At 36.8% G+C, this 23,902-nt stretch overlaps 1 protein-coding gene and 1 pseudogene across 2 annotated transcripts in view; one reads left to right on the top strand and one right to left on the bottom strand.

Moving 5' to 3' along the window:
• Positions 1-1,076: 1,076 nt before the first annotated feature.
• On the top strand, positions 1,077-1,727 carry LOC309661537 (small ribosomal subunit protein uS5 pseudogene; annotated as a pseudogene). Its single transcript has one exon. The product of its transcript is annotated as a small ribosomal subunit protein uS5 pseudogene (transcript).
• A 110-nt stretch (positions 1,728-1,837) lies between these two features.
• LOC309661544 (uncharacterized protein) overlaps positions 1,838-23,902 on the bottom strand; it is a 102,647-nt gene continuing 80,582 nt past the window's right edge. Inside the window, exon 4 of the mRNA XM_082463285.1 lies at positions 1,838-6,303. The gene's annotated coding sequence lies outside the window, so the exon portion shown is untranslated. The remainder of the gene's footprint in view (positions 6,304-23,902) is intronic.

Genomic DNA, 23,902 nt, shown 5'->3' with positions numbered 1-23,902 from the left:
ACAACATTGCTTGAATGGTTTATTAATGGCAGTGAAACAGAGTGAATGCTACATACAATGATAATAAAAACAAAGGTAATTTATACTCTGCCTAACTGCCAGATAGCTTTAAAGACCTTACAAGGATACACTTAAACTACTAGCAATACAAAATAAAAATGGGACAAAGTGCCTTTGGATATGAGAAAGAATCAGAACGATGTGTTGTCCAGTTCCAGGAAAACTGAACTGTGGACTCCTGCTCAACAGTTCTAAATTTATAAACATTTACATCCTCCCTTTGTTTCAGGATTTGAAATATACCCATGAGCATGCCAAGCCATCATTTCAGGTGAAGAAGAAATTCTGACTTTAAAAAACAATGATCAGTGTACCCAACCAGAGACCCAGTACATCTCGGCATTTCCAATTTTCCATAAAGAACTCCCTCCTGAAACTTAGATCCTGAAAAAGTTAGAATTCGAAAAAAAAAAAAAAAAAGGACAGAAGAAAAGAGAGACGTATGGAGACAGTGAAATAGTAGTGAATGCCCATTTTCTCATTTGGAAACTCCATCCAGGAAGCTGAATACATGATACAGCAACTTCTTTGCCTGCCACCTACCCACCCACCTCTGAAGTTAAATGTTTATCAGTAAAGTGTTCATCAGGTCAAATATCTTCTGGTAAAAATACACATTCACACTGAGTCTTTATGAAAACACCAACTTGATTATATCCAGGGAAGATAAATTTCCAAATTAGAGTCTATCTTTCTATCCCTAAACACTCTGCTCTAGCCCACATTTATCCAAGAAGATTTTACATCTTTAATTTAAATAATCTCATATTCAGACATATTTTTGGTCAGTTTTTACAAGTGACTCAGAATTTTGGTGATTTATATTCTCTCTGCTATATTCTAAGGAAGGTAAATTTTAGTATCTGGGGTATCTTTTGTCTGTTGAATGGAGTGATAAGTGAAGAAATGTAGGTTTGGAAGAGCTGGGGCAGAGCTAAATTATTCTGAGTAAGAAAGATCCAGGACTCAGGAACCAGAATTGGAAGATGTAGAGACTATGGGGGAAAGAGAAGAGATATTGACTTTTTCTTGGGGGCATCTCTCAAGAACGAGGTTTTGAAGATCATGCCTGTGCAAAAGCAGACCCGTGCTGGCCAGCGGACCAGGTTCAAGGTGTTTGTCGCCATTGGGGATTACAACGGACATGTTGGTTTGGGTGTGAAGTGCTCTAAGGAGGTAGCCACTGCCATCTGTGGGGCCATCATTCTGGCCAAGCTCTCCATCGTCCCCATGCAACGAGGCTACTGGGGGAACAAGATCGGCAAGCCCCATACCGTCCCTTGCAAAGTGACTGGACGCTGTGGCTCTGTGCTGGTGCGCCTCATCCCTGCCCCCAGGGACACTGGCATCATCTTAGCCTCTGTGCCCAAGAAGCTACTGATGATGGCTGGAATTGACGACGGCTACACCTCTGCCACGGGCTGCACTGCCACGCTGGGCAACTTCGCCAAGGCCACTTTTGATGCTATTTCCAAGACCTACAGTTATCTCACTCCTGATCTCTGGAAAGAGACGGTGTTCACCAAGTCTCCATATCAGGAATTCACTGACCATCTTGTGAAGACCCACACCAGAGTTTCCACGCAGAGGACCCAGGCTCCAGCTGTAGCCACCACATAGTTTTCTATAAGAAAAATAAAGTGATTGAAGCTAAAAAAAAAAAAAAACCGGAAGACCAGCATCTGAGAGCCAAGCAGAGACTTAGAAGGAGACGACTAAAGGGGCTCTGCAGCACAAAGCTACGTGCTATATATATAATGTACTTTCTCCTCTGTCTCCTATTTGCTCACCAATGCCTGTGGAGTCTATTTTCATCTCGAGGAATGCAAAGAAAATACTGAATCTTGCTTAGAGGGTAGTGGGTATGGCGGGGGCGGGGGGAAGATGGAGGTGTGGAAGGGTAAAAACAAAGGCCAAATGTGATAGCAGACATCATATAGGTTATAGATGATACAAAAAAATCAATCATCCACTTATTCATTCATTTTTTAAAAATTATCAAACATCTAAAATCTCCCAGGAAATTCATACAGAGGTAGCAACAGGAAACTTGTGGTTACAAGTGACAGAAACTAATAATCCAAATGAAAAGAGATCCTTTTTCCCAGCTTCTACATATTAAATCTCAGGAAAGTCTCTAAATGGCTGTAGTTAATTGCACATCCCTGAAACAATTCCTGTGTCCAGGAATATGCAATACTCTGAATGAATTACCTCTAGAAATTAATGAAAATTAATGAAATGAAGAACCAACAACTTTATTTTGTTTTATAGTCAGTTTACTTGTTTGCCTCTCCAACTATATTATAAGCATCTTTAGGATAGAAATGAAATATTATTAGGCTTTGAACCCTCAGCACCCAGAATAATACATGAAATATAATAGGCACTAAATAAATATTTGAAAACGAATTGATGAATATTCGGGACCACTTGCTTTTCCTCTTCTACATGCTCATTAGTCCCATCCCATCTCCAACAGCTCACCCCTCCCCACCCATCCCTTCTGCAAACTCCCTGAGAATAAAAGATTAACCTGTAAACAATCAATCCTGTCATTTTTAAGATTTTTTCAGGAGGTGGTACAAATGATTGGTTGGTTATATTTTATGAAAAAAATTGATATAATGTACAATTTGGTTAAATTTATGATGAAAGATCTTGGGAACATGTTCTCAAGTAGAGAGAAATAAGTGTAGAGCTATTGTTCTTATTGTATTATTTCCATTTAGTCTCTGACTTCAAATACTCTTTTTACATCCAACCTAAAAATTATACTTAGCTTGGAAACATTTATAAATTTCAAGTTACGTCAAGCACTTGAGAATTTACTCTGCAAAAGACTGTTACCATAGCTTACGACCTCATCAGAAAATCTGATTGAGTTATGCCTTGTTAACTGTCCCTATTCATCATTCCACATTTAACTAATGCAACATTTTATTGAGGGTGCCAAAAAGACAATGTTGATTATAAAAACAGGAAAAAATATAAGTTGAAATATGTTGACATATTTTTTTTACATCTTTATTGGAGCATAATTGCTTTACAGTGTTGTGTTAGTTTCCGCTGTATGTTGACATATTTTTAATCTAAGACACCTCCACTTTACAAAGTTGGTTGTTCTGGTTTGGATAGTTTATTAGCTACAATTGTGTGGGTGTGGGTGTTCCTATATGTGTGTGTATATATCTATTTACTTGTGCTGTGTATGTATGTACTTCTGTTATAACAAAAGGATTGAAAAGACCCAGGCCTGATATAATTCCACAGTCATCAGGGACCCAGCTCCTTTCATCTTCCATGCTACCATCATCAACACCTCTTAGTCCAAGATTAATGCTCCAGATGACATCAAGTTCACATTCCAGCCAGCCGGAGACAGAAACATTCCTTTGGGCAGGTTTCACTTCTTTCCTTTTATGGCATAATGTGGAAATTGTACCCGTCACTTCTACTCATTTTCTATTAGTCAGAACTTAGTTACATGGCCAAAATTAGCTACAAAGGATGCTGGGATTATTTTAGCTAGGTAGCCATATGCTCAGGTGCACATCTATTATTGTATGTATTCTATTAGAAAGAGAGAACAAATACTGGAGACAACAGTAGCCTCTGCCAGTGTCTTTTCCTTTGTTCCTTAATAATGAAAGATTTCTGTTCCAACTATGTATCCCATAAAGATCCAAACTTCCATAAAGTCCTTGCAATTGATTCACCTGAGTAATAATAGGTTGCATATGCTGCAGTCCTCATGACACTGAACATAAAATATCAAACAGCAATGCCCATAAGTTACCAAGAGATGAGATGAAAGGAAGGGATGTTTTATTGGCATTGCACAGGAAGTGTCATGGTGGCACAATGGGGTTTTGTTTTTCAACTTAAACTTGAAAGAGAAAATGACTCTGCAAAAAGCAATATTGAATGCCCTTCCCAACACCACTGCTCTCAGCAAAACACTGATAATGGCAGAGAGAACAAACTACGAAACAAATCCAGAAGCACAAGGAATAGATGAGAGACAGAGAAATAGAGCATCATGTGCCTTTTCCTGGGGTTGATGCATAAAGCAGGTAGTGACTACTGTTCAAATCATGTTTGAGAGAAGTAAAACTTCCCAGAAAAATTAATTTGTAACAATTTAGTATCTAAAGATCACATTTTGAGTAGTGCATAAGGAAAGACTCAGAGTTTAATATCAAATTTCTTAATGCCAGAAGCAGACTTCTTAAAACAACAGGGAAGTGAATGGATATATGGGACCCACAGACACCCACATTCTCTGACATAATATGCCAAAGCCTTGAGTAATCCAGTGTGGCCCAGCTAACAGCTACCATCAGTTCTGTGGTAAGAATGATTGGAGAGTATTACTGGGTATCACTCTCTACGTATTCTTTGTAAATTGTTATGTATAAATATATTTAATTACTTGTAGTTTTCATTGTACGGTGTTCATTTAGTCATTCTCGACAGGCTGGTTTGCCTTTTTTTATAAAGCCACAAGATAAAGAACCCATTCTACCCAGTATTCCAGTCTGGGAAACTTACCTTATAGGCATACTCCCACAAGTACAAAGATAAATATATATGGGTGTTCTCCGCCTGGTTACACAACAGAAGTGTATATGGTCATTAAAAAGAAGAAAGTAAATATATGTATAGTGTATTTCATTTATTCTCTTAAATGTTCATAAATGTATATAATCTCTCTAGAAGAATTAGGGGGACTGGGAGAGAGACTTATACTTTTTACTTCATAGTATTATATTTATGGTATTGGTTTTTACCATAAATAACAACTTTAATTTTTTAACTAGCTAATAAAAGAATTCCTTCAAGACATTGTGACACATAAATATCTGAATGGAGACGATCTCTCCACGCCATGAATCAGGTATCTAGAATGGACAGTACCAGGTAAGCAATATCTCATGAAGAATATAGCCTTGATAGGATTTTTTTCTATATGGTTCTGCCAAATGTTCCCCTGGCAGCTAAAGATCCTTGGACTTGAAAATGTTGCTTCTATCTCAGTAGTCATCCTTAATGTAACATCTTTTTCTTTTCTCCATAATAAGAAGGGAAACTGAGGAATCTCTGTGCTCCCAGGGGACAAATGTGAGCATCACAGCTACAGAAAAGTCATAGAAAACGCCAATACGAATCAGAAGTGGAACAATGATTCAATCCTTGAACACAGAATCATAGAGGTCCAATCTTTCTGGCATGGACTCTGGAACTGGAAAGTTCTCAGTTCTTTTTCTGCCTCTATGGCATCTTAGTTGTACAATTCTGCACAATTTATTGATTTTCTCTATGTTTACATTTTATCACCTGTAATATTGTCACTAATATTGCCTAAGTCATTTGGATATTGTGAGTATTGAGTTAGTGAATGCACAGAAAACTTTTAGCAAGTACCTGAGCAAAATCCCATGATTCCAGAAGCCTCAGGTAACCAGATAAGTGTACTTCTTCCTATGAGATAAGCCCTGTTCCTGATTTACTTTAGCCCATACATCTATCAATGCTGACAGTTTGGGGAAAAAATCAATTTTCTGTTGAAGTCAGAGTGAAGAGAAAACATTATTGAGACTCCCAATTATTAGCCATCACAGCATATGGATCAACAATTCACGTCAATGAATATTTATTGAGACGCTGCTATGTACAAAACACTGATTGGCTGATTTTTTTTTTTTTTTTAATGCATCAGTTCCTACCCTTCGGGAGCTCACAAATTTATGGTAAGGATGAGTCAAAAGTGAATATTCTTTACTAGAGGACCAAACAGTATGCTTATGAAAGTATAGAGAAGGGAAATTAATTCTAACTGACAGTACGAAAAGTCATTTTAGAGGAGGTATGATTTAGATGAAGCTTTACAAAAAGGCAGCTTTTGAGGAAAGAGTACTTGAGGAGATAGGACAGCTAGATGTGGAAACAGAAAGTAAAGATATGCAAACAGAAGAATGCAGAGTATATTTGGGAAGAATGCATTCATTTGCAAAGGGGTATCATATTGAAATACCACATACTGGGTGGCTTAAGAAACAGAAATTTATTTCTCACAGTTGCGGAGGCTGGAAGTCCAAGATCAAGGAGTCAGCAGGTTTAGTTTCTTCTAAGGCCTCTCTCCTTGGCTTGCAGACGGCCACTTTCTCACTGTGTCCTCACGTGGTCTTTCCTCTGTGCACAGCATCCCTGGGGTCTCCTTGTGTATTCAAACTTCCTCTTCTTATAAAAACACAAGTCATATTGGATTAAGACCTCATTTTAACTTAGTCACCTCTTTAAAGGCCTTATCTCCAAAATACAGTCACATTCTGAGGTACTGGGGGTTAGGACTTCAACATATGAATTCCAGGAAGGGGAACACAATTCAGCCCATGATGAATAACAAGTAATGTTATGGAAATAAATAATACATGGGGAGGCATAGAGGCGGAGGTAGGTAAAATAAAAGGCAAAAAACCCCAAAAACTTCTTGAACTCTTATTATAAACCAGTCACTATTCTAAGAGCTTGACTTGCATAAATTCATTTAATCCTCACAATAGCCCTGTAAAGTAGACATTATTATTATTCCTATTTTCAAGGAATGAAACTGAGGCATAGGGAGAATAGAGTCAGGTGGTCCTATCCCAAGGTTCATATTCTTAACCTCTACACTAAACTGTCTAGGGAAAGCAAAAAATGGTCAAGTTTTGGAGTACTCTCAATGCCAGTCTGAGGAGACTGGATTTAATTCTGTAAGAAATGGCAATCCAATGGTAACTGAGCAAGGGAGTAGAACAACTTTTTTTTTGAGAACTTCAACAGCAGCGTATAGAATGGACTGAAATGGAAATAAGCCAGCACATCATTATATTACCTATAAGAGATTATATAATAGAAACTTTGTTTATTGGTATTAGATGTGGGTCATCTCATAAAAAACAAACAAGAATTTTTGTAATACTTAAACAAAGCCCAAAGATTTTAAGACAAGTTTATTGCCATCATTACAGATTAATGATGGACTTCTAAATAACCCATACAACTGTTTCTGTTCTTTTTGTTCCCTCTATATTAATAGCAAACTATCAGTAGTAATAACTCATATGAAATCAATAATAGTATTATTATTTAGACATGGCAATTTTGGGTGTATTTGCTTAGTGATTTTTGTTGTTGTTTTAATTACATCACTTGTTTCTGACATCAACCCTATGAGGTTATGTTGCACATGTAGGAACTGGAGATGAAAGAGATTTAATAACTTAATGAAAACCACGTGGACCATAGAATAGAGATATTCATACTGAGGCCTAGCTATCTACAGAGTCTGTGTTTTTAAATACGTGGTAGGAGTTTTCAACACTTTTATTGATATGATTGATGCACAACACACTGCCCATATTTAAAATGTACAATTTCTTAAGTTGACATAAACATACACCCATAGAACCATAACCAAAGTCAAGATAATAAACACATCCATCACTCCCAAAAGTTTCCTCATGCCCTTTGTAATCTCTTCTTCTCACCCCTTCCCAACTCTCCCTTCCACAGGCAGTTCACTGATCTGCTCTCTGTCACTATAGAGAAGTTTGTATTTCCTAGAACTTTATATTAATGTTATCATATAATATTCACTATTTTTTACTGGCTTCTCAGCATAAGACCTTTGCAATTCCATCCAATGTTGCATATTCATTCCTTTCTGTTGCTAAGCAGTTTTCTTTATCCATACACAGTCTGATGGATATTTGGGTTGTTCCAGTTTGGGACTATTACAAATAAAGCTGGCATGAGCTTGTGTACAAGTCTTTGCATGGACATTGCTTCCATTTCTTTTGGATAAATACCTAAGAATGGAATGGATGGGTGATATGGTAATGGTATGTTTAAATTTTTAAGAAAATGCCAAACTTTTCTGAAATGATTGTACCAGTTTACATTTCTACCAGCAGAGTATAAGAGTTGCTCCACATTCTCACCAACATTTGACATGGTCAGGCTTTAATTTTAGACATTTTAATATGTGTGTAATGATACCTCGATGGGGTTTTAATTTGCATTTCCCTAATCACTAATGATGTTGAGCATCTTCTCATATTTTTATTTGCCATCTATGTATATTCCTTGGTGAAAAACTCAAGGTATTTCTGTTCAAAACTCAGATTTCTGTTTAAATCTTTTTTGCCCATTCTTTGTATTGAATTTTATTACTATTATATTGTTATTATTATTATTAAGAGTTTTTAGAGTTCTTTGTATATTTTAGATATGTCTTTATCAAATATTCAACTTGCAAATATTTTCTCCCCATCTGTGATGTCATTTTATTCTCTTAACAGTGTTTTGTGATGAGAAGAAGTTTTTAATTTAAATTTTTTTCTTTTATGGATCATGTCTTTGTGTTGTTTTTAAGGAATATTTGCCTAACTCCCAGTCACTATGATTTTTCTATTTTTCTTCTATAAGTTTTATAGTTTTAGGTTTTATATTTAGGTCTAGGATTTATTTTAAGTCAATTTTGGTTTATAGCACAAGGTATATATCTAAGTCCATTATTTTGCATATGGATATCCACTTTTTCCAGCAACATTTGTTGAAAAAGACTATCTTTTTTCCACTAAATTATCTTTTCAATTTAGAGAAAATCAATTAACCATGATGGGTTGATTTCTGAACTCTCTGCTCTTCTCCATTGATTTATATGTCTATATTCACACCAATACCACACTTCCTTGATTAATGTAGCTTTATAATAAGACTTCGAGTGAGGTAGGGTAAGTCCTCCAATTTTATTCTTTTTCAATATTATTATGGAGAGTCTATCTAGGGCCTCTACATTTCCATATGGATTTTATTTATTTATTTATTTATTTTTTAACATCTTTATTGAAGTATAATTGCCTTACAATGGTGTGTTAGCTTCTGCTTTATAACAAAGTGAATCAGTTATACATATACAATATGTTCCCATTTCTCTTCCCTCTTGCATCTCCCTCCCTCCCACCCTCCCTCCATATGGATTTTAGAATCTACTTGTCAAGTTTCTACAATTTGCTTACTGGGATTTTGAATGGAGTTGTGTTGAATGTATTCATCAATTTGGGGACAATAAATATCGTAATATTGAATCTTCTGATTAATAAATAGATTCTATATTGCAATATATTTATGGATTTTCAAAATTTCTCAGCAATGATATACAGTTTTAGTATACAGATTTTGTCAGATTTATCCCTAAATATGTCATATATTGTATGCTGTTTTAAGTGATATTTTTTTAATTTAATTTTTTTTTTTATACAGCAGGTTCTTATTAGTTATCCATTTTATACACATCAGTGTATACATGTCAATCCCAATCTCCCAATTGATCACACCACCACCACCCCACCCCTTGCCACTTTCCCACCTTGGTGTCCATACATTTGTTCTCTACATCTGTGTCTCAATTTCTGCCCTGCAAACTGGTTCATCTGTACCATTTTTCTAGATTCCACATATATGCGTTAATATATGATATTTGTTTTTCTCTTTCTGACTTACTTCACTCTATATGACAGTCTCTAGATCCATCCACATCTCTACAAATGACCCAATTTCATTCCCTTTTAAGGCTGAATAATATTCCATTGTATACGTGTACCACATCTTCTTTATCCATTCATCTGTCAATGGGCATTTAGGTTGCTTCCGTGTCCTGGCAATTGTGAACAGTGTTGCAATGAAAATCAGGGTGCATGTGTCTTTTTGAATTATGGTTTCCTCTGGGTATATGCCCAGTAGTGGGATTGCTGGGTCATATGGTAATTCTATTTTTAGTTTTTTAAGGAACCTCCATACTGTTCTCCATAGTGGCTGTATCAATTTATATTCCCACCAACAGTGCAAGATGGTTCCCTTTTCTCCACACCCTCGCCAGCATTTGTTGTTTGTAGATTTTCTGATGATGCCCATTCTAACGGGTGTGAGGTGATACCTCATAGGTTTTTTTGTTTGTTTGTTTTGTTTTAATTTTATTTATTTATTTATGGCTGTGTTGGGTCTTCGTTTCTGTGTGAGGGCTTTCTCCAGTTGCGGCAAGCGGGGGCCACCCCTCATCGCAGCGTGCGGGCCTCTCACTATCATGGCCTCCCTTGTTGCAGAGCACAGGCTCCAGACGCGCAGGCTCAGTAATTGTGGCTCACGGGCCCAGTCGTTCCGTGGCATGTGGGGTCCTCCCAGACCAGGGCTCGAACCCGTGTCCCCCGCATTGGCAGGCAGATTCTCAACCACTGCACCACCAGGGAAGCCCCCTACCTCGGAGTTTTGATTTGTATTTCTCTAATAATTAGTGATGTTGAGCAGCTTTTCATGTGCTTCTTGGCCATCTGTATGTCTTCTTTGGAGAAATGTCTATTTAAGTCTTCTGCCCATTTTTGGATTGGGTTGTTTGGTTTTTTAATATTGAGGTGCATAACCAGTTTATATATATTGAAGATTAATCCTTTGTCCGTTGATTTGTTTGCAAGTATTTCCTCCCATTCTGAGGGTTGTCTTTTCGTCTTGTTTGTAGTTTCCTTTGCTGTGCAAAAACTTTTAAGTTTCATTAGGTCCCATTTGTTTATTTTTGTGCTTATTTCCATTACTCTAGGAGGTGGATCAAAAAAAGATCTTGCTGTGGTTTATGTAAAAGAGTGTTCTTCCTATGTTTTCCTCTAAGAGTTTTATAGTGTCCGGTCTTACATTTAGGTCTCTAATCCATTTTGAGTTTACTTTTGTATATGGTGTTAGGGAGTGTTCTAATTTCATTCTTTTACACGTAGCTGTCCAGTTCTCCCAGCACTACTTATTGAAGAGACTGTCTTTTCTCCATTGTATATCCTTGCCTCCTTTGTCAGTGATTAGTTGACTATAAGTGCGTGGGTTTATCTCTGGGCTTTCTATCCTATTCTATTGATCTATATATCTGTTTTTGTGCCAGTACCATATTGTCTTGATTACTGTAGCTTTGTAGTATAGTCTGAAGTCAGGGAGTCTGATTCCTCCAGCTCCATTCTTCTCCCTCAAGACTGCTTTGGCTACTCAGTGTCTTTTGTGTCTCCATACAAATTTTAAGATTTTTTGTTCTAGTTCTGTAAAAAAGGCCATTGGTAATTTGATAGGGATTGCATTGAATCTGTAGATTGCTTTGGGTAGTATAGTCATTTTCACAGTATTGATTCTTCCAATCCAAGAACATAGTATATCTCTCCATCTGTTTGTATCATCTTTGATTTCTTTCATCAGTGTCTTATAGTTTCCTGTAAACAGGTCTTTTGTCTCCTTAGGTAGGTTTATTCCTAGGTATTTTATTCTTTTTGTTGCAATGGTAAATGGGAGTGTTTCCTTAATTTCTCTTTCAGATTTTTCATCATTAGTGTATAGGAATGCAAGAGATTTCTGTGCATTAATTTTGTATCCTGCAACTTTACCAAATTCATTGATTACCTCTAGTAATTTTCTGGTGGCATCTTTAGGATTCTCTATGTATAGTATCATGTCATCTGCAAACAGGGACAGTTTTACTTCTTCTTTTCCAGTTTGTATTCCTTTTATTTCTTTTTCTTCTCTGATTGCCGTGGCTAGGACTTCCAAAACTATGTTGAATTATAGTGGTGAGAGCAGACATCCTTGTCTTCTTCCTGATCTTAGAGGAAACGCTTTCAGTTTTTCACCATTGAGAATAATGTTTGCTATGGGTTTTTCGTATATGGCCTTTATTATGTTGAGGTAGGTTCCCTCTATGCCCACTTTCTGGAGAGTTTTTATCATAAATGGGTTTTGAATTTTGTCAAAAGCTGTTTCTGCATCTATTGAGATGAGCATATGGTTTTTATTTTTCAATTTGTTAATATGGTGTATCACATTGATCGATTTACATATATTGAAGAATCCTTGCATCCCTGTGATAAATCCCACTTGATCATTGTGTATGATACTTGTAATGTGCTATTGGATTCTGTTTGCTAGTATTTTGTTGAGGATTTTTGCATCTATATTCATCAGTGATATTGGTCTGTAGTTTTCTTTTTTTGTAGTATCTTTGTCTGGTTTTGGTATCAGGGTGATGGTGGCCTCATAGAATGAGTTTGGGAAGGTTCCTTCCTCTACAATTTTTTGGAAGAGTTTGAGAAGGATGGGTGTTAGCTCTTCTCTAAATGTTTGATAAAATTCACCTGTGAAGCCATCTGGTCCTGGACTTTTGTTTGTTGGAAGATTTTTAATCCCAGTTTCAATTTCATTACTTGTGATTGGTCTGTTCATATTTTCTATTTCTTCCTGGTTCAGTCTTGGAAGGTTATACCTTTCTAAAAATGTGTCCATTTCTTCCAGGTTGTCCATTTTATTTGCATAGAGTTGCTTGTAGTAATCTCTCATGATCCTTTGTATTTCTATGGTGTCCACTGTAACTTCTCCTTTTTCATTTCTAATTTTATTGATTTGAGTCCTCTCCCTCTTTTTCTTGATGAGTCTGACTAATGGTTATCAATTTTGTTTATCTTCTCAAAGAACCAGCTTTTAGTTTTATTTATCTTTGCTATTGTTTTCTTTGTTTCTATTTCATTTATTTCTTCTCTGATCTTTATGATTTCTTTCCTTCTACTAACTTTGAGTTTTGTTTGTTCTTCTTTTTCTAGTTCTTTTAGGTGTAAGGTTAGATTGTTAACTTGAGACATTTCTTGTTTCTTCAGGTAGGATTGTATTGCTGTAAACTTCCCTGTTAGAACTGCTTTTACTGCATCCCATAGATTTTGGATCGTCGTGTTTTCATTGTCATTTGTTTCTAGGCATTTTTTGATTTCCTCTTTGATTTCTTCAGTGATCTCTTGGTTATTTAGTAATGTATTGTTTAGCCTCCAGGTGTTTGTGTTTTTTATGTTTTCTTTTCTGTAATTGATTTCTAATCTCATAGCGTTGTGGTCAGAAAAGATGCTTGATATGATTTCAGTTTTCTTAAATTTACTGAGGCTTGAGTTGTGACCCAAGATGTGATCTATCTTGGAGAATGTTCCTTGTGCACTTGAGAAGAAAGTGTAATCTGCTGTTTTTGGATGGAATGTCCTATAAATATCAATTAAATGTATCTGGTCTATTGTGTCATTTAAAGCTTGTGTTTCCTTATTAATTTTCTGTTTGGATGATCTGTCCATTGGTGTAACTGAGGCATTAAAGTCCCCCACTATTATTGTGTTATTGTCGATTTCCCCTTTTATGGCTGTTAGCATTTGCCTTATCTATTGAGGTGTTCCTATGTTGGCTGCATATATATTTATAATTGTTATATCTTCTTCTTGGATTGATCCCTTGATCATTATGTAGTGTCCTTCCTTGTCTCTTGTAACATTCTTTATTTTAAAGTCTATTTTATCTGATATGAGTATCACTACTCCAGCTTTCTTTTGATTTCCATTTGCATGGAATATCTTTTTCCATCCCCTCACTTTCAGTCTGTATGTGTCCCTAGGTCTGAAGTGGGTCTCTTGTAGACAGCATATATATGGGTCTTGTTTCTGTATCCATTCAGCAAGCCTGTGTCTTTTGGTTGGAGCATTTAATCCATTCACGTTTAAGGTAATTATCAATATGTATGTTCCTATGACCATTTTCTTAATTGTTTTGGGTTTGTTTTTGTAGGTCCTTTTCTTCTCTTGCTTTTCCCACTTAGAGAAGTTCCTTTAGCATTTGTTGTAGAGCTGGTTTGGTGGTGTTGAATTCTCTCAGCTTTTGCTTGTCTGTAAAGATTTTGATTTCTCCATCGAATCTGAATGAGATCCTTGCCAGGTAGAGTAATCTTGGTTGTAGTTTCTTCCCTTTCACTGCTTTAAATATGTCATGCCACTCCCTTCTGGCTTGTAGAGTTTCTGCTGAGAAATCAGCTGTTAACCTTATGGGAGTTCCCTTGTATGTTATTTGTCATTTTTCCCTTGTTGCTTTCAATAATTTTTCTTTGTCTTTCATTTTTGCCATTTCATTACTATGTGTCTCAGCATGTTTCTCCTTGGGTTTAACCTCCCTGGGACTCTCTGCGCTTCCTGGACTTGGGTGGCTATTTCCTTTCCCATGTTAGGGAAGTTTTCAACTATAATCTCTTCAAATATTTTCTGGGGTCCTTTCTTTCTCTCTTCTCTCTCTGGGACCCCTATAATGCAAATGTTGTTGCGTTTAATGTTGTCCCAGAGGTCTCTTAGGCTGTCTTCATTTCTTTTCATTCTTTTTTTCTTTATTTTTTTCCACAGCAGTGAATTCCACCATTCTGTCTTCCAGGTCACTTATCCGTTCTTCTGCCTCAGTTATTCTGCTATTGATTCCTTCTAGTGTAGTTTTCATTTCAGTTATTGTATTGTTCATCTCTGTTTGTTTGTTCTTTAACTCTTCTAGGTCTTTGTTAAGCATTTCTTGCATCTTCTCGATCTTTGCCTCCATTCTTTTTCCGAGTCCTGGATCATCTTCACTATCATTATTCTGAATTCTTTTTCTGGAAGGTTGCCTATCTCCACTTCATTTAGTTGTTTTTCTGTGGTTTTATCTTGTTCCTTCATCTGGTACATAGCCCTCTGCCTTTTCTTCTTGTCTATCTTTCTGTGAATGTGCTTTTTGTTCCACCGGTTGCAGGATTGTAGTTCTTCTTGCTTCTGCTGTCTGTCCTCAGTGATATTGTTTTTTAAATTGAATTTCCATGTGTTCCTTGCTAACATATAGAAATACAATTGACTTTGTACAATGATCTTGTATCCCAAAACCCTGTTAAACTCATTTATTCGTTCTAGGAGTTTTCAGTAGTTCCCTAGGACTGTCTACATAGATAACTACATTGTTTGTGACTGAAGACATTTTTACTACTTCTTTTGTAATCTGGTTGCTTTGTTTCTTTTTCCTACCTGACAGCAATGGCTAGAATCCCTAGTATAATATAACTAGAAGTGGAAAAAGTGGACATCTTTGTCTTGTTCTTGATCATAGTGTGAAATCATCTAGCCTTTAACCATTATGCATGATTTCAACTGTAGGTTTTTCATGGGTGCCCTTTATCAGGTTGAAGAAGTCTCTTTCTATTACTGTTTGTTTTGAGTTTTTATCAGGAATGGAATTTGGATTTCATCTAATGCTTTTTCTGCATCTATTGAGATGATCACATGATTTTCCTTTTTTAGTCTATTAATATGGCGAATTCCATTAATTAATTTCTTTTTTTTTTTTTTGGCCACACCACACAGCATATGGGATCTTAGCTCCCCAGCCAGGGATGGAACCCATGTCCCCTGCATTGGAAGCATGGAGTCTTAGCTACTGGACTGCCAGGGAATTCCCCATTAATTAATTTTCAAATGTAATTTCCACCTTGCATTCTTGGGATAAACTCCAGTTGATCATGATGTGTTATATGTTTACATATCATCACATTCAACTTGCTAAAATTTTAAGAATTTTCGTATCTATTTTAATGAGGAAATTGGTCTCTAGTTTTCTATTGTTTATAATGTCTTTGTCTGATTTTAATATCAGAGTAATTCTGGACTCATATAATGAAAGTATTTCCTCCTCTTCAATTTTGTACAATTGGTATTATTTATTTTCCTTAAATGTTTGGAAGAATTCACCAGTAAAGCCTTCTATGACTGGGGTTTTCTTTGGTAGAAGGTTTTTCACTACAAATTCAATTTCATTAACAGGTACAGAGTTATTCAGCTATTCTGTTTCAACTTGAGTGAACTTAGGCAACCCAAGTCTTTCAAGGAAGTTATCCATTTCATCTAAGTTGTTGAACCTGTTGGAAAAAGTTTTTCATAATATTATGTTGTTTTCTTTTAATATCTGCAGTATCTGTAGTATAATATCATCTTTCTCATTCCCAATCTTGGCAATTTGTGTCTTCTCTCATTGTTTCCTTTATCATTCTGGCTAAAGGTTTATCATTTTTATTTATCTTCTCAAAAAAAAATCCCTATTTCCACTGATCGTCTCTATCATTTTTCTGTTTTTTTGATCTCCACTTGGTCTTTGTGATGGTTAATTTTATGTGTCAGCTTCACTGGGCTAAGATACACCCAGATAGCTAGTGTTGTTATTTATATAATTATTTATAATATAACTACTGATTCTATCTGTGAGGGTTTTTCTGGAAAAGATTAGCATTTGAATTGGTAGATAGAGTAAAGAAGACCACCTTCACCAACGTGAATGGACATCACCAATCTGTTGAGGGCCTGAAGAGAGAACAAAGGTAGAAGGACAAGTCTGCTCTCTCTAGTTGAGCTGAAACTTCCATCTTCTCCTGCCCTTGGACAACAGCACTCATGGTTCTCAGGCCTTCAGACTCGAACTGGGACTAACACCACCAGTTCCCCTGATTCTCAGGCCTTTGAATGCTGACACAGAATTACACCATCAGCTTTGGCTCTGTTTCTCTGGAATACTTTGTCTTTGTACTTTCCTTTCTTCTGTTTACTTTGAAATTTTAAACCAAATTAATGATCTACTTCTAGTTTCTTAAAGTAGAAACTGAAATTATTGATTTGGGACTTTTTTTCTTTCTTAAGATAGACTTTTGTTTTTATCAATTCCTAAGTGCTGCTTTAGCAGCAACTCAAAAATTTTTATATGTTGTGACTTTATTTTCATTCAGTTCAAAACACTTTCTAGTTTCCTTTTTATTTATTCTTTGACCCATGGGTCATTTAGAAATATGTTATTTTGTTACCAAGTATTTAGAAATTTTTCAGATATCTTTGTTTGATTTCTAATTCATTTCTACTGTGATTAGAGAAGGTACTTTGTATGACTTGAAGCCTCTTAAATTTACTGAGATCTGTTTTGTGGTCCAGGCTACAGAATACCTTAATAAATGTTTCCTGTGCATTTAGAAATAATTTTTTTATTCAGGCAGGACTGGGCAGGTGGAAGAGCATCCAGAAAGAGTAGCCTGGGCTCAGAGTTGGCACAGAAAGACGCAGGGAACTGTGAGTCTGTACATCTAGTTAGATCTTGTCTTCATCTTTCCCACACTAGAGGGGCTCACAGTGTTGACAGGTGCAGCCTAGCCCTAGACCTAGACTCTCTGGAGGAAGCAATCAGAGAGATGGGAGAGAATGTCGCAAGACCTGGGAATAACAAGATGCACACTTGAACAAAGACCTGCTCAAAATACCAAACTAAAATAATCTCCACCAGAAAAGCAGATGAGGTATCTCCTCACTTTCTCATCCTGGGAGGCCAACACCCTTTCTAGAAAAAGATAGTCAGTGGTCTGTGTGTGAAAGGACAGTGACTACCAGCCCCCAAACAGATAGTTAACATAAAGTCACTAGGTTTCTAAAAATTAGCACAGGCAAGAAATTAAAAACAAATGACTGACCCTGGTCCAGTCTAGGTCTAAGCAGGAATCCTAAAGTCTGGTTAGCTTGTTTGAACTTTGGCTCAATCATTTTCTGTAATTGGATGATCTTCTTAGGCAGTATTCACCAATTCACCTTAGGGGAAAAAGCATTTCTTCTTGGTGATGACTGTGATAGTACCAAAAAATATAAAATTGGGATTAACCAGATGGTACATTTTAACCTATAATGGTTTCATGTTTGTGCACTAGAATATTCTATGGATTCCCTGTAAAATTAGATTTTTATTTTAATCTAATTTAATTAAAAATAAAACGAAAGTATACCAGTCCCCTTTCGGATTTCAGAGTTATTTAAAGGTAACAATAGACGTATCAGTGAGGGTTTCAGCACAAAACAGATGGTGGGCTTGAAAGGCTTGACCTAAGAGAGATTTTGAAGTAGTTAAGAGAGTTAAAGAAACCCACAAAACATGGTGAGGGCTCCAGATATCAGCAACAATGGACTCCATTACCTCCCGCAAGCCTGAAAGGCATGAGGAGGGAAGTGTATTTCTAGAGCGTGGAGAAACTCAGGGCCTTGAAATAAATGGTCAACTGACAAGTGTTACATCCATGCTAGTCTCAACCTGAGACCCTCTCCTTAAGGTAATCAGAGGATTACACTGTGATCAATATTAATGTTATTAACAATAATAGCTAATAATGATCAAGGTGGCATCCACTGTGATAAGCATCTGGCTTGCATGTTACTCAGTTCTAAAAAAAGAGCCCTATGAGGTGTATACTATTTCTTTTTTTTTTTTTTAAAGACCACCTTCTTCCTCATTCTTTTTTTTTTTTAATTTATTTATTTATTTTTATATTTTTATTTTTGGCTGTGTTGGGTCTTCGTTTCTGTGCGAGGGCTTTCTCTAGTTGCGGCAAGCAGGGGCCACTCTTCATCGCGGGTGTATACTATATCTATCCCCACTTTGCAGAGATTAAATAATGTGCCCAGTCACACAGTTTGTAAAGGCTGAATCCAAATGTGAACCCAGGCAGTCTGACTGCAGAGGCCATACTATTAACCACCAAAAAAAAGGTTTGTATAATTAGAATCAGATCCCAATGTAATCCTTACATTGAATCAAAAATCAGGAAATTTGCTCCAGACTCCACTCTCTGATTTGGTTGGTTTCCTTTAGGCAGAGAGACATCTTTAATTATGTAAAACCTATCTGAGGAACTGTTTCCTGATTCATCCCATGAGAAAAAAATATCAACAGCAACAACAAAAAACACAGTATCTTTGCATCTTGAAATTGTTGAATATTTTGTCTTTTCAAAGCTGCTGGTATTTCTGTGCTTATCTTCAGGGATTTTATACACAGTTGGTTCAGAGGCAGCCAGTCTGTATTTGGTCCCCAGCTAGGTCTTTCCATCCACTACATCCTGCCTATATCCAGGCCCTAAGTTAACTCTGACAGGGACACTCAAAATACTGTCTCATGAAGGACTTGGTATATAGGATGAAGGACCACTTCTCTTAGAAAATGCTAGATTTTATTCACTTCTAACCTCTCACCACTCCCAACTCTCATCCTCAATGCCATTCCTGTTTTTAAGCAGGGAAATTTGCATATTCGTCTAACTTGTATTGTTCTTTAGAAACAGATTATAATCCAGTTTTGGAAAATTCATCATCAAATACATTTCATCAAACTACACAGTCCAAAACCATTTTTAACTTTTTATGGATATCTTATTTAATATGGAGAAGTGTATAAATCAAAAGCATACAGCTTAATTAATTATCAAAAATTAATAAACCCCTGTAGCTACTACCCAGGTCAAGAAATTGAAGATTAGCAGCATTTCAGAAGCCCTCTTATGTTCCTTCCTAATCATTGCCCACCCTGTCTCCAAAAGTAACCACTGCCCTAACTTCTAACACCATACATGAGGTTTACTTGTTTGGGGATTTATATAAATGGAGGCATGAAATACGTACTCTTTTGTTTCTGGATTCACCCCTGTTGCTACATGTAACTCGAGTTCATTTATTTTCATTACTAGATAGTATTCCATTATATGAATATACCACAATTTATTTAAATATTCTACTATTGATAAATATTTGAAAATTGTAATACATAACTGACAAAGGGCCTTTTATATAAAATAGTAGAGTATGCAACATAATAAAAATAGCAATAACCAAATAGAAAACAGTCTTGAGACACTTTTTTTAAAAGGATATTTGAATAATCAAAAAACATGAAAAGATTCTCAACCTCATTAATCACCCAGGAAATGTAAATTTAAGCCACGATGAGATACCACCACACACCCAGGAGAAAGGCCAAAATGAAAAGGCTGACAAGATCAAGTGTTGATAAAGACATGAAACAACACAAAACTCATATAATCTTGGGGTGTAATTGGTACAGTCACTTAGAAAAATAGTCTGGCATTATCTACTAAAATTGGACATATTTCATTTTTAACTATAAATTCATTTTATATTTTTAAATGCATTTAAAAAATACATCCTTAGGTAAAAAGGCTAGGCAGTGATTTATGTAAAACTACTTCCGGGGTCTTAACTTCTCACAGACTTAATATGTGCCCTTAGAATTATATAGCAGCTAAAACAAAACAAAACAAAACAACAACTGTTACTTACATTACATTAATCTTTAAAATACTATGCAATTCAATCTTATTATACTCTGCCAAGACTATACTTCATGTAGAGTACTGCAACCAAACATGATATTTTTGACAGCACACTGATAATTTAGAAATGAAACTGGAGAAGGGTTCTGCAAACTCATTCAGCTAGTGATTAAATAGTGCATTATTCACTACACACCAACTGTGGGCCAGAGATGGCACCAAGCAATGGAAGTAGGTTGGAGAAAAGACAACAAAAGGCAAAACCTTTAAGTATTTCTAAACCTGTCGCATTTCAACACTACTCATTCTCCGTAGGTGATAACCTGTACTTTCAGTCTTTTCCTGTGACCTGTAGGCTTATGATTCCAAAATCCTTTTATTCAGATACCTTCTTTCAGCACCAGACTTCTGCATTTGCCCACATACTGGGTGTTCAGCTCCCCAGGCTACTGCAGTTCATCATACCTAAATGTAACTCATCTTCTCCCAAATTGTCTACCCCTGAGGGTGGTTACAGAATCCATAGAGTCTCTGAAGCTAGAAATTAGTCAGTCTTTGAATTCTCCCTGTCTAATCCTCAGCACCTATTGAATTACCACACCCTGCTGATTTTAACTCTACCTTATGTCCATCCCCTTTTATTAGTGCCTGCCTGGAATACAAACGCAGCCTCCCAGGTGTCCCTCTGTGCCTCCAGTCAACACAATTTCAGCAGTACCACGAGTTGATCTATTTGATCTCCCTCTTCAAACCATTCGATGGTTTTTTGTCACCTTTAGCACAGAGCATAACCTATATCATCTCAGTTTATGTTATAAACACAGAGAATATTCAGAAACTAGTAACAGTGGTTCCTTCTAAAAGGACAACTTGTTGACTGGAGGAATGGGACAAGAGAGGGACTTACTTTTCACTGTATACTGTTTTTATATTTTTTACTTTGGTACCAGAGTCAGATTCTGGTACCAAATTTCAAAAGTACCTTTTAATGTATGCCATAAGATTCTGCATATTTGCAGTAAGGGGTCTACAAGTTTGGTTCTGAGCATCCTGATAGCCAAAGAAATGAGGGAAAGATGATCAGGTTTAAGTGACACATCTATTAAGATAAAATCAAACTAGCTCCCAAGGACAAGCCAAGTGCTTCCTGGTTTAAAATAAAATTTAAAAAGAAATTTCCCTGTGAAAAGAACATTGCATAGGGAAAATTTTCAACAATATTCCCAAATAACTTCAACAGAGACTTTCAGGCTGCAGATCCTTAGAACATCCCTTTAGGCAAGTCAAAAGCATAACCCAAAAGTACAACCTGGTAAAGCAGTTGTCCCACGGGTTAATCTTCTCATTTTGGTGGTTTCAGATGCTCCATTCAAACTGGACTTTGTAATAATATGGTCAGTACATGATAACAATATTTTGCATTAATATTATATATGAAAGAACTTGGCACGAGCCAGAGCTGCCAGTGATGAAACAGTCTGATTCTGAGGTATTAGCCTACCTTCAATATCAGGGATATTATAGAACAGATCCTTGCCTTGCTAGAAGTTTGGAGGGAATAAATTCTAGGACCCCTTTAAACTTTAAGATTCCACAGGCTGGTATGTCCATGCATCTTGAAATTACCTCCTTAAAGTTTAAGTGCATCTCTACGTGTAAGGAGTTATTACTTAAATACATTTAAGAACTTGATCATAGGGCCTCCTTATATTTAGGAAATTCCCTGAATACAATTAGAGGTGTTATTAGCATTGGTTTAAAGGAAGCCTAAAGCTAAATTTGTAACTAGTGAGGCATTTAAGAAGAGGACCCAGGAGTCCTGGGTCCCAGTTCCACATCTATCAACTACCCTCCATGCTTAATAAGGTTAAATAATTCTCCAAAAACAAGCAGCATGACTCTCCTCTTGCCCTTGATTTTCTTACACAAGACAAGGAGAAAGTATCTCAGCCTGAGTCTGCACAATAAAGATCAGAGGGCCAATCCCTCTTTTAAATACACACATGCACAATTCAAAATTGAAATTTATTTCAATTTCCTTTATTTTAAAGGAAAAAGGAAGGGAGGGAGGGAGAAGGAAAGAAGGAAGGAAAGAAATGAAATAAAAGACAGGAACTCATGGCCCCAGTTTACGAGGGACAAGATGGGGAGGAGATGAATGCCCTTTCCACCAGGGTACAGCCTGGCGCTGGCTTTGCCAAGACTCCCCGTCTCTGTCTCCACGTTCCACTGGCGCCTGAAAGGTAAGTACCACTCCTTCTAGCCTGTGGCTGAAGGGAAACCAGAGAGGGAAAAAGGTTGAGCACCATCTGTCTGGGAGTATATACAAACTAAATCAAATGTATTGTTCAAAATTTACAGTGGGTCATCTCTTCCTTTTTCTTATTTCTTTTCAATATCGAATGAAGGGCTGACCAGCAAGGTCAAACTCCCCTTATTAATGAGGCATTGCTGGGGCTCTGTCTCATTAGGGCACTCAGAACTGTGCATTTACTGCAATTTGCAGCACTTAATAGAGAAAGGTCAGAGCGGGTCACGTTCAATTTCCACTTGGCAGAGGGAGGAAAAATGGAAGCAATTCATTTGCACAAATTTGAATAATTCTTCTCAGTCTCCTTTTCTTTATCTACGTATGGATAATTCCTGCATCTTACCTCACTCACAATCATTTCAGAACTGCCAGCGGCCAGATTTCTATGAAGGCTGTAATGGAGCTGACAGATTCTATGAATCCAGGTGTCAAAATAAAGCCGCTGGCTTTGTCCCCCGCCCCCCTTCTCACAACAGGGAATAGGAGCTGCCTCTAGTGAGCTCTTAAACTTATCATAAATGTATCAAGATTGCTGTGGGCCATGAAACAGCTGTAGACAATTAATCTTTCCACAATTCTTCGGCATAAGAATTGCTTTCCCCGCAAAGTAACATCTGCCGTGCCGAGGTGATTATTCACGGCCGAGGGCGCCACCATAGTTTCATGCATAGAGCCATCAGTGGCAATGAAGCAAAATTTATAGTTTTCCCTGGTTCAGTAAAAATAACATTTCAGCTGCATTAAAACATCATCCATCAGCATTGTCCCAGAGCCCAGAGCCCCATCTCATCCAAAGAAATTAAAAAGTATTCATTTTAATGCTACCTTCTGAAGCTTGCAATGACATTACTGCCTTTTTTGGAAGTGGTTGGAGAGGGGGAGTAATAGCACGAGGAAGATGGGAGGAAAAGGTGATGCAGCACAGCTAGGCTGAGTATTAAACGTGCTACTAGATAGTAGTGATATCCCAATTACCACACTGCAGGTTCTCATTTATTCATGACCCCTGAATACTTAATCAAAAATCGTTGAATCAAATTGAACAACTAAAGAGGGAAAGTTATTTCACAGAAACAAGATGACTCTTTGGCTTCAAGGGAAAAGCATAAAATGAATACCAAAGCAATAGCTGCCTTTTCCAAGGCAGTGGGCATTTTGTTTCTTTAAAACAGTTGTTTAAACATTTGTCTGAAGGAATAAAATTTACCTAGACAAAAAAATGGATATTTTCTTTGAACCTCCCTCAGCATTATGCTAAGCTCAGGGCTTGCTCTCAGAAGTGAAAGGGCCTCCTAGTACTTTGGAACTCTATCTACAGGAAATTACCCATTTCAGGACTGGGTTATGGATATTTGAATATAATTACATAGAGGAAGAGAAAAAGGGAGTCCTTGGAGTCATCTGATCTACATAGGCCTTCATACACAGCGCAGGTCTCCAAATACATTAATTTGCAAATAAAATATAAATAATATATTACCCCCCCACTCACACCCACTGCATTCCACCGA

The sequence above is a fragment of the Balaenoptera physalus genome (genome assembly GCF_965194825.1).
Source record: "Balaenoptera physalus genome assembly, chromosome: 5".
Taxonomy (NCBI): Eukaryota; Metazoa; Chordata; class Mammalia; order Artiodactyla; family Balaenopteridae; genus Balaenoptera; species Balaenoptera physalus.
This window is presented reverse-complemented; position numbering and strand designations above follow the sequence as displayed.